At 43.0% G+C, this 13,431-nt stretch overlaps 1 pseudogene; it reads left to right on the plus strand.

Annotated features, from left to right (window-relative positions):
• The first annotated feature begins 6,520 nt into the window (after positions 1 to 6,520).
• LOC124046857 lies at positions 6,521 to 13,396 on the plus strand (annotated as a pseudogene).
• Positions 13,397 to 13,431: the final 35 nt, after the last annotated feature.

The following is a 13,431-nucleotide window of genomic DNA, read 5'->3' on the forward strand; positions in this document are numbered from 1 at the left end:
GGTTCTCCAGCGACGCATTCAGGGGAGGTAAGCGGGGTCTCGGGAAACCGGGGTGGCTAACAGCCGGGTTACTGAGTGGCTGGGAATTTACTGTCATGGTAGGCTGCCTGACAGACAACCCACAGAATTTCTCCAGCAATGTGTTCAACGTGCTTTCATGGCGTTTGGGCAAGGTCTGGAACCCTTCAATAAAACCACGAAGCAACTCCTCATGCCTTCCAATGGTGGCTACTTGGGAGCAGACGGCGTTGCGGAGCTGGTTTGAGTCTGATGGGTCCGTCATGGCCAGTTCGTACTATCAAGGCTCAGGAAAAGACCCAGATGCAGACAGTTTTGAAGTAACAAAAGTTTATTAAAGAAACAGGGGGGCAGGCAAACGACAGGTCAAGGGCAAGCTGAGGTCAGTAGTCCAGAGCAGAGTCCAAAAGGTACACAACGGCAGGCAGGCTCAGGGTCAGGGCAGGCAGAGGTCAGTAATCCAGGGTGTTGTGACAAGATACAGAATGGCAGGCAAGGTCAGGGCAGGCAGAATGGTCAAAAACCGGGAAAGCTAGAAAGATGGGCGACACCTGGAAGGGGGTGGAGACAAGCACAAAGACAGGTGAAACAGATTAGGATGTAGCAGATATAAATTTCCTTTCATTATGTGTTGTCGAATTCATAAAAATATTTGCTGCCATTCTACTGTTGTCAATAGCATTAAAAAAATATTTTCCTTGAAAGAACAACTAGTGGGCTTTGAGTTCTTCTCCCCTATTTGGAAAGTTGGTCTGCCTGCTCTTCAGTCTGAGAGAGATATTATGAGAGTCTATTTCATCTGTACATAAAAAAATGGTTTAACCTGTTAGTCCTACCCACACCGTATTCGGTAGCGTAATCATAGCCTCAAGCTCATTACCATAACGCAACGTTAGCGATTTCTAAAAATCGCAAATGAAATGAAATAAATATGCCTATCCTCAAGCTTATCCTTTTCTTAACAATCCTGTCGTCTCAGATTTTCAAAATATGCTTTAGAACCAGAGAAAATCAATAATTTGTGTAAGAGTGGTGATAGCTAGCTTAGCATTTAGCGTTAGCATTTAGCACGCAACATATTCACAAAAACCAGCAAAGGGATCAAATAAAATAATTTACCTTTGAAGAACTTCAGATGTTTCAATGAGGAGACTCTCAGTTACATAGCAGATGTCCAGTTTTTCCTGAAAGATGCTTGTGTAGGACACAACGTTCCGTTTTGTTACTATGCATTTGGCTACCGAAACTAACCGAAAATTCAGTCACCTACACGTCAAACTTTTTTCCGAATTAACTCCATAATATCGACTGAAACATGGAAAACGTTGTTTGAATCCATCCTCAAGGTGTTTTGTCATATATCTCTTCATTGAAATGCCATTCCTGGAAGCCTGCATTGTTCTCAGATTCGGATGGAAAAATACTGGTACCTGACTTTTGCGCACCAATTTCCACGCAGACACCGTGCGGGACCCCTGGTAAATGTAGTCTCTTATGGTCAATCTTCCAATGATATGCCTACAAATACGTCACAATGCTGCAGACACCTTGGGGAAACGATAGGAAGTGTCCGTTCATTCCTGTCGCATTCACAGCCATATAAGGCGATCATGGAAAACGTGCCATCAGAAATCCTGTTGATTTCCTGGTCGCTCAAACATCTTGGTTTTGCCTGTAGGTTTTGTTCTAAGGCACTCACAGTGAAAATCTTTGCAGTTCTGGAATCGTCAGAGTGTCTTCTTTCCAAAACTATCAATTCCAAGCATAGTCGAGCATCTTTTCGTGACAAAATATTGCGCTAAAAACGGGCACGTCTTTTTATCCAAAAATGAAATACTGCCCCTAGAGTCTTAACCGGTTAAAACTGTATAACACAATCGTGTCTTTTGAAAACTGGTTCATATATTCCAAAGTCAATAGCGAATGTGGCTATGTATATATTTATGTTGCCGTTAATGTATTTAAAGCCTATTTCAGCAAGTTAAGCAAGTTTTTGCTGGCTTAGCTAGCCACGTTAATGACAAGCTAACGAGCACCGTCAGTCAGTGCACTGTAATGTCACTCTAGCTATTGCTAGCAGGTGATTTATAGAAATATTAAGTGAATGTATTTTCTTACTACCTTAAAAGGTTTATATAAAAAGGACATGCATTATTACTGTTGTTGCGTTCAAAAATATATCTTGTGTCTTACCTAACCAGTGAACGTGTGGCTGTGACCGTCCTCTCAATTCCTGTCATCACTGTTTGATATCTTCTACTGCAGGAATGCTTTACTTTATTTTTGTTATTTTCTAAGCACAACGCATTTATACTATATGATCACTTTGTGCATAGAGTCTGAGAGAGATATTCTGAGAGCAGTGAACGTGTGGCTGTGACTGTCCTGTCAATGCCTGTCATTATCGTTTGATATCTTTTACTGCAGATAAAAACCAAGACAACCTGGAGTGTGGGCGTCCGTGTGCTTTTCTTCTGGGTGGCTATATGAAGTTGGTTACAGTGCTCCACGCTACAGAAGCAGGAGATAGGGTCCTGCCCTATGAGCCAGTCCGGCTCGCAAGAAGCCAAGGCTTCTTACTTACTTACACTATGGGATGGTACATTTCATGCTAACATCATGCTTTCATTAGTGTTTGGAGCTCATTATTAGTTTACAAATTAGAATGTTAGCAAGCTAAACACCCCTTACCTTGAACTAAGAGCTTGTGGGGCATTTAAACTCTGAATGATGCCTGACAGGCAGCACTGTCTCCCAGGCTTTGTGCTACCTACCAGACCACAGCCAATCACATGCAATCAACAATGCACCTAACTTGGCTAGTCTTTTGAGCAGGTGAGCAAGTTAGGTAGTTTTGTTAGTTAGATAGATATCTAGCTAGCTTGTTATATGTGCTGGTTGTTAGCTTTCATAACTGATATGTGTATAATTGTAAGGGACACTTCATGTTTTATAGATAATATTTACATTTACAGAGTGGGTGAGCTCCATTCCTGACAGGCTGATCAATTTCAATAGCAGCCTCAGAAGCTGATAAATCCAGACGCTGCTTTGTAAGCTGTTTCATATGTAAGGCTCCTTGCAGAGAGCCTACAAGGCAGAATCCTCACTTATCAGCCCAAACGCTCGCAAATGAACTCAGTGCCACAAATAATTAATTTAAGGTTTTATTTACTAGACTTAATAAGTTGGAAAACAAGATTGTTAAAGACATGTTATAAAACAGGGTACAATGGGGTACAACACAGTTATTGAGGTGAGAGTCTCCACAGTATAACTGGTTTCCGTATTCCACTCAGGCAAATACAACAGAACGTTCACAAGAATTTTGAGAATGACATGATCTTATTCATTGAAAGAGAAAATGTGAGGACTTCATCAATTTAGGCATTCACAGAGTCTAGAGCGCACCAACCAGGAAAAGACATGAACTAGGCTACCAATTAGCCTCCGATGTGTAGAGTGCTGAGACAGTATTGATCATGGGTTTGTAAATTAAACTTTAAACCGTCTTACAGTACTCTTATAACTTCCACCACTTTACACACACAATGCCACTTTCAGAGGAGATGAAGAATATAACAGGGATATATTACTTCTATGTCAGTGTTGCCTGCCCAGTTGGATTCCGATTAGGATGGGATGGAGCAGGGATGGATGGTTGTCCAAGTCTCTCTCGACAGCAGTGCTGAGGCCAAATAATTCACAGCCCAAGCAGCGATACCCACTTCTCTCTCTGTCAGTACTCAGTCCAGGAAAGTAAAGTCCATTAGTTGTTTCCGTGCAGCTAATTCTTTATCTGATCACAGGTGGGATGGATGGTGAACTTAGTTACTTTGTTTAAAATGAGAGCACTGTGTGTTCCGCAGGGCCACCTCTGGCATGATTGCTTCGGTCTGAATAGAATATGTTTTCGTCATTAGGTGTTTGGCTTCAAAGGAGGTATGGATCACTCTGTTCAACTGGTGTGGCCGCGCAAAGAAACTTAACCTGACGTCTGATAGCAAGTCCTGTAATTTATACGGATACTCGCGGAGGGCGGCTGATTAGGCCAGACAGCGTGTCACAGGGATCACCCAGTTGATTCTGAAAATCCAGCACATTCCTGTCCATTGACACAAACCTGACATGTCCTCATAAGTGTCCAACATGTCCTATTGTACAGAAAACAGTTCAACAGTCCTTAGGATGAAATACGCGGCCTGTAGGTTCCAAACATGCCTTGGGTGAAATATCCACATTTCATGTTACAGCAAATACACATTATACCCATTTTAAAGATATCAGAAGAGAAATTTCACAGTATGCTTCAAGTTCTCAACATGTAATGAGTCCTTCAGTTTGATACATTGTCCAGAAAACGTGGTTAAATGGCCTTGCGCTATTGATAGCATACACCCCCCCTGTCCTGGAATTCACGTCCCTGGCACCTGAAAGACTAGCTAAAAATCCCTCGTAAACAGGTGAGTCGTAAAAGATGGTTGGCTGATTGGCAGAGAGTGTCTGTCTTTTGGATTGTGATAGTGCTTGAGGAGGGCAAAAGTGTAAATCTTGGCCTAGAATGTGGTACATAGGGAATATTTGTTGTCCACCACCCACAACGGTGGATGTGTGACTTCTCTCGTGGGTTCTTGTTACAACAACAGAGAACATCTCAACAAAACTTGTGTTATGTCGTGATCATATGAGATAAATAAATGATGATCTCGATATAACGAGTGAATACTTTTTTTTATTCCTTGCTGGATTTCAGTACTTCCGTACTTATCTGCTCAAGGGCCAGGGTTCTGGTCTAGAAGCACTGTTTCGACTGCTCCTACAGTTTTGTTTGGGTACTGCAGTTTAACTGACACCCGGCCCAGAAAGACAATTTCCATAGATGGCCACATAGAGAAGTCAGATATGAAAATTCCTTATAAGATACTTTAGCCACCACCTTTGTGCACAAAACATCCATTCAATTATTCTAATAATTGTTGCTGAGGTCTTTAATTTTTTCATCACTCAGAGTCAATGCCTACCATGTTTTTGGATGACGTGATGACGTCGTCTCTGCTCGCGCTGTTCCCTGTGCTAACTACAGGGTAATTACCCTGATCAATGTCTTTTGCAAAGATTGCGTCATCATTCTCTTCATGAGTAAGACGACTGATTAAATACTTGACTAAGATGTTTTTTTGTGTGATTGTTTATGTAACATTTCTGTTTTGATTTCGGCACAAATGAAAATGTGGCACTGTCTCGCCCAGGAATTGATGTTTCAGCGTTGTCGCAATGAAGAGTTCGGATTCAATTAGGGTTTCCACTAGTTACCAAAGCCACAAAGTCGAAATTTACTATAGGCTTAATGTAAAAATTTAATGAAAAACGAATTTTAACATTAATTTAAGGTTATGGTTAGGCAAAAAGTTAGCAGTGTGGTTACAGTTAGATTTAAAATAACATTTAAAGAAGAGAGATTGTAGAAATGGGAACATTGTGGTGGTAACTAGGGACTACCTTCCACGACTTCCGCCAAAGTTGGTCCCTCTCCTTGTTCGGGCAACATTCGGCGGTCGAAGTCACCGACCTTCTAGCCATCGCCGATCCACTTTTAATTTTCCATTGGTTTTGTCTTGTCTTCCATCACACCTGGTTCCAATTCCATCAATTAGATGTTGTGTATTTAACCCTCTGTCGTCCCTGTAAGTGTGAACAGAATATATTCTACAAAATATATATCCTATGAAACAGTGTAAAAGGGGACCTACTCTCATCTTATCTCTACCCAACCACCACCTTATACATACAACTTTAGAGGCAATGCATCCAACTGCGAGCCGTCCTGAAGGCGTGCCACCACCACCTGACCTAAAAACCTGCTGCCACCCAGCCAGCTGACCTAAAAACCTGCCAGTACCCCAGTCAACCACCAGTGCTTTGCACACAGATCATTCAACACCACACCCACCTGTCCTGTAGGTCACCCAAACCACCTGATCTGTTTCCATGGTGATGGGCACCAGAGTGCAGGATTAATCTCAGATCCCTCATAATCTCAGGTCTTTCAACCAGCCAGGAATATCTTATCCGCCAATCCACACATGGGCGAATGGACACACGCAAACACACACACAGACACACACACAGAAAAGCAATCGTAGACATAAATACACAATGATCTCTATGATTGTAGCATGGAAAACAGGCAAAGTGATTCTCAAACCAACCTAAATTACTTTTAGTACATATTTTTAATCACCATTAGGATTCTATGCTGATGGTCCTTCTGTAGCTCAGTTGGTAGAGCATGGCGCTTGCATGGCGCTTGTAACGCCAGGGTAGTGGGTTCGATCCCCGGGACCACCCATACGTAGAATGTATGCACACATGACTGTAAGTCGCTTTGGATAAAAGCGTCAGGCTAAATAGCATATATATTATGTTCAGGCCCAAATAGACATAAAACTGTAGAAAATATTGATAGATTGAAAACAAAATACAGAGCTGCTGACTAAGGAACATGGATACTGGGGAAAAGCATAGAGAAAGTAAGAAACATGAGGGAAATGAAAAAGACAAAAGTATATGACACACGTCTTTCTGTCTTTTAGCTTTTCAGACAAATTCTAGGAAGGATGAGACATTGCCTCATTCAGTAAACTTGTATTTTTCAATGATGGCAACATTTTCCAGTCCTCTTCCACATTAAAGTTCCACAGAAAGAGCAGGATACGTTTTTTAAAGAAATCCAAATAAAGATTCTGTTGCCAAAGTTTAGAGGTTGATTCTTAAGTTTAGAGTCTGATTCTTAAGTTTAGTGGGGGGATTTCTTAGGCTATGGCACTGTAGTATTTGTTGTACTTTTTCCAGACAGGGAGTGACTTGGATTAGAGTATACTGTATGAGTGCATGATTAAATGTGTCAAAAAGAGTAAAAAGTACAATATTTTGTTTAGGAATGTAGTAAAATAAAAGTTCAAAATATAAATAGTAAAGTAAAGTACAGATACCCCAAAAAACAACTTAAGTAATACTTTCAAATATTTTTACTTAAGTACTTTACCCCACTGTTTTAGATTGGGGGGGTCCACTACTTTCCGCAGCTAGGAGGCTACCTGCCACCCAACAACAGCACAATGGGTTCTTGTCCATGATATCGGTTGACTGATTTGTTAGACCGAGGTAGTTAACCCTTTAGGTTTGACATTGAATCCTACATGTTCACATGCTTGGTGGTGTACCCTCCCCTTCTCTCCTGATCAGTAAAACAAACAAAAGCAGATTACTGTTCAAAGATTAGAGCTTTACCCAAAATAGGACAGATTCTTAAACATGTCCGGTATTAGGGATTTACTGTCTTTCACAGGGCTATAACGGTAGTGATCAAAAATCATAGTGTAGTATAACAAAAAGCCTGTTGGATTTTGTAGTTGTCTTTGGCATGGCTCCCTCTGCTGCACTACTGAGTAGTATTCCTGAGCAGCATCTCTGGCCAATGTGGGCGGCACTAATGAATCAAATTAACTCTTGGTAATTAACTCTTGGTAATTAACTCTTGGTAATTGCCTTTCTGAGGCATCCTTTTCCTCTAGTCTACGTCTCCTCTGCTGGTGCTGCCACTGACACACACACCTCATCAATCATCTTTTCCTTTGTTGTTTCAGGCCTGTACTCTTGGAGGCCCAAATAAGATTGCATAAGAATCTCGCCAGTCAATGAGAAAGGTTTAAATAGTGACTGGTGGCGACATGGGGATGACTAGAAGCTCTATTCAATCCATATCGCGGAAGTTTAGCATTACAGCGTGATTGAAATGTAAAAGCAATGTTCCGGCGTTAGAGGAGACAGCATTCACAGTCAAATATGCCTATGTCGGCTCTTTACCCTAACGCTTCAGTGATACAGATTGAATAGAGCCCTAGGAGTGATTGGGGCAGCCTGGCAATGTCATTTGTTTGTTGACGTCACGTTTTTGGTGATTAAATTGTTTTTGTTGACTATGATTAAATGAATATACATGTCATTTGTTAACTTTACATACTGTAGCAATGTGTTGCCTCCACATGTTGACAGCTGAGGTGAGGGTCTTTCAGTGTTGTGTTCCCAGGGCTATGGTTGGTTGTGAGGACCTGGAACCGTGGTGAGACATAGAGGCAGCAGGCAGCTCCATGGTGTGGACTGAGCTCGTGGTCCAGGCATGGTTCAACACTGGGCCACACAGGGCCCTCCTACCATTCCTCCTCTTGATGTTCCTCACCTCCCGCTGCCTTGGTGGTCCCACAAAGCCTGCCCGCATCTCTCTGTCACCAGGGCAGCCTTTCCTAGTAATATATATAATATATAATATAATAATAGTACTATGGGGAGTAGCCAACAAGGTGGGTTCTCTGGACGTCCCGACCCAGGAGCCTTTGGGATGGAGAGAGAAGGCTGCTTAGCCATGTTTTATGAGGACACTCTGGGGAAGTACCCTTATTACACTGACCAGGAACAGCATGTGAACGGAGGCCTTCCCCAACACCTCAGACCGGAAGCGCGGCCGCGCTACCCTCTCCGGAGTACCAGGGAATGGGGGTACTGGGTTGGGGCCAGTGTTCCCAGCAGTGGGGAAGCAACCGTGAGAAACAGGGCATCTACCTGGAGGGCTCTACTGAGGACATTCTTCCCTAACTGGACCACAGAGGAGGTGGAGAAGTGGTCTCAGGTAAGATCCTCATCACGACAGTGCCAGTTTATAGTAATAGGATAAACAGATGTTATAGATGCTATTCACTATGCCAGTTGTCTCATAATAATGATGTCATCCCTTTCCCCAGGTGGACTTTGAGATGGCGGCCCAGTCCATCCTTATGGAGACACTGTAGGAGATGAGGCTCTGCCCCAAGGCTCTGTGGGGCGTGTCCTAGTACCCCAACTACTAGAACTCTGGCCCCCCCAGTCAATATCCAATTACACGGGCCGCTGTCCCGCTGCTGAAATGGCGTTGAACGACGTGCCGCTATGGCTATGGAAACGCTGCTCAGCCCTCTATCTTGCCCTCACGCTAGAGAAGCTGCAGGGCAGGATCTCAAGGGCCAGACTGTACACATCTAATCAGATCCGAGACGCACTGAGAGTGACAGGCTTGGCTGAGACCGCCTACGACCTTCCTGTGTTCCTATTAGTCAGTGTCTATACGTCAACTAACTATTTTCTGTATGAGGTGAGAGATAGTGCTGGGTGGAAGTGGATGTTACCATATTTTTGATAGTGGTTTCTCTGTCTGGTGGGTCTGTAACTAATGTGTAATGTTCCCTCAGGTGGACTTGGTCAACGGTATTGGTTAGAGTGCTGCCATGGGGGTAGAAGGTGTTATCCTCTGGGAGAACGATCCAGGTGTCTTCTCTACAAGGACCAGTGGCAATTTTAGCGTGTAAATCTTGGTGGGGCAAAAAAACAACATGTATCCCCACATGTTATTTTTTTGCCCCACCAAGATGCCAGCAAAGCCACTACACAACACTAACCAATACATTAATAGCACTATAACGGTGACAAACAGTGCCTACATAAAGCTGTCCCAACAGCAGTCCCAACACCTTACCACTGCTACACCTGGCTATCAGTGGTGCCTTGTTTGGCAGCAAAACAGTTAATTCAGCCTCATTTACTGCCTTTTAGAAAAACATAGCTGATATGGCTTACTTGCTTAAAAAAACGTGGTTTCTACTGACAATTGAGATGTACAAACTATGGCATAAGGGAATGACAATCTGATTAGAGGCAATCCGTAATTTCGATTAAGACAATGAGTGAACTAGGAAGGACTTCATCAATATAACTACTTGTTCATCACTTTTGAAATGTACAGCGACATAATTCAGAACATGGGCCGTTATTACAGTGTTCTCCCTGTACACCAAGTCAGAACCGTAGGATAAATAAAGGGGGCATATAAGCAGACATTTCTCAAGCACAGTTTATAGGCTACATGTGCACACCAAGTTAGAACAGTAGGTGAAGTTAAGAGGTGAAAATAGACCAAATTATTAGGGTGAGGCACATGGGCTACTAACAGCTTACTACACAACATACACTTAGCATTACTTTCTTAGCTACAGTATACATATCTCCCTGGCATATGACATCATTTATGCAGCAGCATACAAGACATTTTTGGACTCACCTTGTTGTGCTGTGCTCACTTGAACAGGAAGGTAGCACGGCAGTCCTTCACGGGCAAATTTTGTCATCAAACTTTGTCATCGAAGTCTGGCATTCTCTGGATTTTTGGTGCTTTCAAGACACCTGGGAACTAAAAAAAAGGTTGAATCTTGATGATGTCAGTGATCTTCAGGTCGTAGCTCTAGAAAGAGGCCAGAGTACCCGGATTTACAATTCCGAGTTGGATGAAAGTTCAAAACGTATTTTCCCAGTCGTAGCTCGTTTTTCCTGAGTTCCTAGTTCTCTTGAACTTACGAGTCAGATTTTGAGATTTTGCAGTTCCGACTTGTTATTTTGACCGCGGCACAAATCATGTTTAATTGACAGCATGGCCAATGTTGAATGTTTATCATTTTAAACTAGGAAAGGAGCCCCTTAATCTTAGACTTGGGACCGCACAACCACTCCACTGAATAGCAGGCTAGTGATTGCTTTGCAAGCTTGTATTTAGCCACTGATTCCTTCCAAACCACTCATTGTTGAATTTGCTATTTCCAACTTGTTGTGCAATGTTTATGTCCAATGGCCGATGAGCATCGAGACATTTTATCTTTAATTTTTCTTCATATGACAAGGATTAAAAAGGATTTGCCAGTAGATTGTCGACTTGCTTCACGATGATAACTGCTAGCGATGATAACTGCTAAGATTTTGAAGGTATGATGTTGACAAGATCAGTCCAACCAAAGCTACTGTACATTGTCATGACTGTCCTGACCAGGTCAGGTTACAGGAGACCACAACGCTACAGATTATCTCTCAACCCCAACAGAGGAGGAGAGATCTAGGGGTCTGAAGATGTGGGGAGTTTTATGACCCCTCACGGCCCTGGTAAATCTCAGGCCACAGACAAATTCCTTTGTCCTGTTACTATGGAGAACCAGCCTTAGAACATTAAACATGAAATGAAGGGACTTTGGAACAATGGTTAAGGTTAATAGATGACGTTATATTACAAAAACATTGTAATGTGAAGTTTTCATAGTAGATGTTTGATGTTTATACATTGTACGTTGTATGGAACATATCCAAATCAAAGAGAATGTTTTGGGGAAGATGAAATGTTAAGTTAGTTGTCTAAAATTGGATTTGAATCAAATCTAGACCTTGCCTCATTAACTTGGTACTCCCAGTGAATTACCCTAAAAGGCGGTTACGCCCACTCCTGACCCAAGGGTATAAAACCTGTAAGTATAGAATTTACTAGAAGACTACATGACCCAAGCTGCAGCAAGGTCTAAAAAGTAAACTAACCCAGAACGCAACGCAAGTTTGAGGACAAAGAAATCCTTTTCTATCCAAGCTACGGATGAGTAGTTGTCTAAGTGGGTGAATTCAAGTCGAACCACCTAGCCTCCATCTCCCATCGAATCGTGGTATCTAAAGGGTTTCATTCCTATGCTGTGAGCTCTGAGCTGCAGAGCTTTCTGTCCTCAGAAGACCCCTTCCAGAGCAAAGGGTGAGGGAACAGACTCCTAAGCCAAAAAGGACACTGACATCGGGAGGACGCTCAGAGAGGTGCGCCGGAGTAGTGCGTCATCGAACAGCTACGCAGAGAATCCTCTGAGAGCATCCCCACGTAATTACATCATTATATTCTGACCCATAAGAGCGGCAGTTTGGGGCAAGGCTAGGGTCAGAATAGCGTAGCTGACAAATTCACCCAAATATATATTTCACTTGTGTACTTCCTTTTTTCTCTCTCTTCCTAAATCCCCATTGTGGGTAACACGCGCCATAGTGTGTTGGCCCGTTGTCCTAAGTTCTAATCAATAGCCTATAATGTGTTTTGTCTATGTGTATCTTTTATCATCATTTTAGCTTTTTAGTAAATAAATATTAAACTAAGATTGGTGTGGTACGAATTCATTGGTGAGACCCTGGTCCGTGCAGATTCACGGGCTACAAGGCGTTCAGAACGAGATTGGTAGAAGCAACTGGTTAATTAGCGGCTGTTGTAAAAATCGATATTCGGATATTCTTTGAGTTCATTTGGGAAATAGAAACTCAATAAAAACTAGTTTTCCCATGGTGCCCCAGGTTAATGAGTTAATAATTGCTTGATTCACTTAATCATGCAATTAGAAACTTTAATCATTCGATGAACAACAGTCGTCACATTAACTAATACAACGTCACGACAACATATAACGTGATTTGACGTAATTTTATCTGTGGCCAACGACCTTGAGCCTTCTTGGATGGGCACTTCTAATGTAACTCGATGGCAGCACCCAAGGGGCTTGAATTTTCAATCTATACCCTTAGACTTGGCAGTGATGTAGTGTCCCCATGGGTGACAAAACACTGACTCAATCACGACGCAACGCTCCATATTTTCTGCTGGCTTGCCCCGCCACCAAAGAAAGCACTGAGCTTAGATGAAACACCTGCGTTTTGGAGCTGCCTTATTCAAGAAAACAAAAGAGACCATGATTGTAATGAGCTTTATAAACTCAATGATATATTACATTTTTTGACATGGTTTGCAAACTGATATGTGACATGTGTTAATGCCAAAATAACATGCAAAACAGGCATTGCTAAAAATGTGGGGCTCTGTCCCACCTGCCCTGAATGACGGGTCGCTATTAACAAGGACTCAGATCTCTTAAATCTTCCATACATTGTCAGTCATACTAATGTAACTGTGTCTGAGGTTTGCGAATGACATTTCCCCTCTGTCTGCGTCTCCCCCCAGAGAGCCTGCTCAGAGCTAGCCACATTCATGCTTGAGGTTCTGGGCCCGTATGCCATCAACGTGACCACAGCCATTTCCCTATGCCAGGGGCATGGCCACTGCTTGCGCCACAAATACAAGAGCTACGCCTACCTGCACCTGCCGCCCTCCAACTTTCTGATGACAGAGAGGAAGGTAGAGATGGTGCAGGTCACGGACCAGCTGGACCCTGGCAACCTGGAGGCCCGGAAGAGGGACTTAAAGTGTCAGTGTTATGAATCCCTGGAGGGGCCAGTCACCGATGAGGTCCTCAAGGACAGGGCTGAGGTCAGGGCACAGAGTGCCCTTCCAGCTAGACTGAATCCCCCCTTATTGAGTGAGCTGAACCAGGAAACCAGCCCCACCCTCGCTCTCTTGAACCACAGTGGACCGTCACTCACTGCACCTCTCCTACCGGTATTAACCACAGCTTTAAGCCTTAGCCTGGACACAGATTTATGCCTGAACTCCTGACTAACCTGCAGGACTATCAGGTCAGGCTAAAGACT

This window comes from Oncorhynchus gorbuscha, linkage group LG10 (assembly GCF_021184085.1).
Source record: "Oncorhynchus gorbuscha isolate QuinsamMale2020 ecotype Even-year linkage group LG10, OgorEven_v1.0, whole genome shotgun sequence".
Taxonomy (NCBI): Eukaryota; Metazoa; Chordata; class Actinopteri; order Salmoniformes; family Salmonidae; genus Oncorhynchus; species Oncorhynchus gorbuscha.